Below are 3,969 nucleotides of genomic sequence, written 5' to 3'. Positions count from 1 at the left end.
GTCTGTGAAGTAAAATTGTATAAGTGTTGCCGTGTGCCCGGTAGTCGGATAGATCTGCATTGTTGCATTTGCTTTTTGTGTAATATTGCATCGTCTTCTTCTTTTACATGTGCTTTTGGTGGAATTGTATACGTGTGCTTCCCGTTCATCGCGAAATAAACGTGCTTCATGTTGAACTGTTTTCCCGCTTCGCTTCGTCTTTTCTTTCATTGAATCTCCATCTTGCTTCACGTAAAGGGTTGGTCGCGGGCTAAAACGCCCGATAATTAATCGAACCGTCGAGGCCGACGAATAACACCGCTCGGTTATCCCGATAGTACGGAACGGGTCGCTTAAAGTGGCCCGTGTCCGAAGTCGACCTGCGGCGAGGTGCGATCGCCCGGTCTACCCTCCGTGTGGGTACTTAGGTAGGTCGAATTTGGCGAGCAACCCTATCCCACGCGGGGGCCGATTGGCACGATCGTGGTGAGACCGAAAGGTCCACCCGTGACTAGTTCCCGGCGTTAGTCCGAGAGGGTCACGACTGGATTGTCCGTCCGGTGGGCGACGTGCCGCGATTCGAGTTACGTGGCCGTCCGCACGCCGGCGGGCGCGAATCCACAACACTGGTGTCAGGTCGTGCGATATAAACCCATCGCCCTCCTCGCGGCACTGGTATCGGAGAACGGGAAAACGGGCTCTCCTGTCTCCAAGTAAATTCACGGGAATCGGTCCAGGGGTGAGAGGAGCGACCCCCGATTCCCTCCAAATTACGAGCGAGCTAAATTAACCCTTTAAGAGAAGCAAGATGGCGTCTCAAGGCGAGCGGGAGCCGGGGGTATTAGAAATGGATGTAGAATGTGTAGAATCCATGGCTCAGGATGAAATCCCCGTGCAGGAAATGTTGGTTGTACAGGGAAACGAACTCGCCCAACTGAACCCAGAGCCCGAAATGGGTGCGGCAGCGGCCGCGGTGTATGACACCTCCCCTCCCCCTCTCCACCAAAACCCTTCCCCAACCCCTGCCGAAACGGCTCACCCAAGCGCACCCGACATGGCCCAGCTATTCACCATGCTGGCAAAATTGTATGCGGAAATGACAGCGAAGATAATTGCGGATATGAAAAACGAAATGAAAGGCATGAACGAAAAGATGGATACAAATACAAATGAAATGGAAAACGAAATGAAAGGAATGAACAAGCAAATGAAGGAAGAAACTAAAGAGCTGCGGGGTGAGACGCAGAACATGGGCCGATGCCTGCAGGCGGGCATGAAGGCCGTCAGCAGGGAACTCAAAATGGCGACTCCACGTGTCGGAACGAACGAGCTGGGAGGGGGTGCAACGGCTGACAGGCCCGCGGTGGAGGCGGGTGAAAAAATAATTCGGGGGGCGTGTTGGGCGAGGGTCGTGACGATGACCGAAAGGGAAAAATTAAATGGGGAGACCAAAACGTGTGAGACGAGACACGAGGTGACGACAAAGGAAATAAAGATAGTTGAGACAAGGGAGGTAAAGGGTGAAGAGTTGGCAGAGACACGGGAGATGGGAACGATAGAGGGAAGACTGCACGATGAAGAAGGGGTAAGTGACGCACACACACACGGAGGTAGTGGAGGACGATGAGGTTGAGCTCGCGGAGCGTGTCGGGACCCGGTGCGAGCAGCGGGATAGCCTCCTCCAGGAACGAGGGGAGGGAGTATGCCCCCTTGAGGCGAGTCACGACCAGGTGAGTTCGGTCGTGCTTTGCGAGGTTGAGGGGAGGAGTGCTGCGAACGGGTGCTTGGAGAGCTTGGGGGGTATAGAGGCCCCGGAGACCCTTGTGGGGACACGAATCCCCAGTGTAGTTGTCCCAGTGTGTGTGGTGCAAGGTGTGAGTGCGTCCCCGTGTGTGGAAGCGACCCCGTGTGTGAGTGGTGTGGTGGCGATGGTGCCGGAGTACGTGCTTCCCAGCACGCCGAGTGTGGATGAGGCACCGTGTGTGGAAGAGGCCGTGTGTGTGGATGAAACGGCCAGTGTGGATGAGGCACCGCGGGTGAGTGCCCCCGCGTGTGTGAGTGAGGCACGGTGTATGAGTGAGGCACGGTGTGTGGATGAGGAACCGCGGGTGAGTGCCCCCGCGTGTGTGAGTGGTGTGGTTTGTGTGAGGGAAATGGCACGAGTGAGTGGAAGGCCGCGAGTGAATGGAGCACCACGTGTGAGGGGTATGGTTTATGCAAGGGAGACCGTGTGTGTGAGAGAGCGGTATGTGAGGGAGATGTCGGTTGGCATGCAGGAGCACGCAGCCGCGTCTCCCGGTGTGAATGTAATGGAATGGAGTGTGAGCGTCGTAACACGCGGGAGTGCGTGTGTGGAATGGCGACGACGGCGACATGTGAGGAAAGAAAGCCGAGTAGCGGCTGTAGTTGTTTCGGGGACCGTGCCGGGTTCACCCAGCAGTGAGCACGAGGTCCGTGCTGTGCAACGCACGAGGCCCCCACGTGCTTGCTTGCGAGAGTGGAGTCCCGGTCCGGAAACGCCAGCGGTGGATTTGCCGATCCCGCGGACGGACAAAGTTTAGGCAGGATTACGGATTTGGACCGGACGGGTTCTCCACGCGATCGTGTGTTAAGCTCCAACGGGCAAAGCACATGTGTTCGCGTGGGGAACCCCTCGAGACGTGGGGCTTGTTTTTTTTTATGCGCACGGTGACGTCATGGCTGCACGCGGGGTTGGAATCCGGCAGGAGGGGTATCCCTGCCGGATGGTACCATCCAAGGAGGGACGAGGTACACGTGCAGCTGCATGGCGTCACGGGCGGGTGCAGGGTGCGCGAGCTGTGAGTTGCCGCGCTGGTGCTGCGCAATTATAAAAAATAAATAAATAAATAAAAAGAACAGCAGGCCTCACTTTCGGGTGCACAGGATTCCTGGGCAAGGGGTGGAAGACCCCCTTAACAGGGCACAGGATGGAAACTAGTTCGGGGGAAGGGTTAGCTTCGTTAGACAGACTTCATGGGGCAGGGGTAAGTCCTCATGGAGTCCGTGGAATGGATTAGTTAGAGGGATTGTAGCGAGATTTAGGTTGGCAAATTGATTAATGCGATTATTTGGAGACCGTGACAGACAGTGAATGTGTAGTGGGGACAGAGTTTAGCTACGTAGTGTTAAAAGGAACGTGCTGTAGTTTAAGGGACGACGTGGGAGCACGAGTTAGTTAGGGGAGGTAGTTAGAAGGATGGCAGAGTTCAGCGGTGAGTGTGTTGAAGAGTTGGTGAGTTGTGAGGTGAGTACTTGTTGAGTGAGTGAGGCCAGCGGGTCTGTGTGAGTGGAGCGAATGGGGACTGCATGGTGCGATGAGTGATTAGGGGGAGGAGTGACTCCCGCCCAAGGGACCCCGGGGTCAGTGTAGATTGAGTTAGGGGGTTAGTCAAATTGAAAAATGGAAGTCGTTTTGCTGTTGGTGGGAGTGTAGGCTCGAAACCCGTTTGGAGGGGTGCAGGTTCCCTGTTGACGGGCTGGGAGCGTGGCTGCGAAAGGTGAGTATCGCTGAGTGGGTACCCCGGGCACCAGGCTGGTCGGCCGTGGTCGGCCAAGGGCCCATGGGGGGCCGGGATAGCGTCGTGGGCACGGGTGCGCCTGCTTGGTGCGGGGGCCCGGGGCGCCATTAGCCGCGTGGGCAGTGTTGTGGGCACGGGTGACCCTCGGAAAGGGGCCTGGGAAGCCAGCCTGCCACGTGTGCGTTTCAGGGGAGGTGCCATGGGGGGCACTCCCCGGTGTTTAGGGAGCTGGTAGGCTCGGAGGCAGTGTAGTGCCCGGGGGTGCCATAGCGGGAGAATCGGCAGAGGGTCGTGCCTGCCAAAGGGAGCCACGTGTCCCAGCCATGAGACCGTGTGAGGGCACGGAGAGAAAATTTGGGGGGCGAGGCCCGAAATTGTGAGGACACCAACGCAGGCGACGGGAATCTGGGTTGTTAGAACCAATAGTTTAAGCGAGAGGCACTTGTTGAAA

The sequence above is a fragment of the Eptatretus burgeri genome, chromosome 13, assembly GCF_056783735.1.
Source record: "Eptatretus burgeri isolate ZD-2024b chromosome 13, Ebu_testis_v1, whole genome shotgun sequence".
Taxonomy (NCBI): domain Eukaryota; kingdom Metazoa; phylum Chordata; class Myxini; order Myxiniformes; family Myxinidae; genus Eptatretus; species Eptatretus burgeri.
This window is presented reverse-complemented; position numbering follows the sequence as displayed.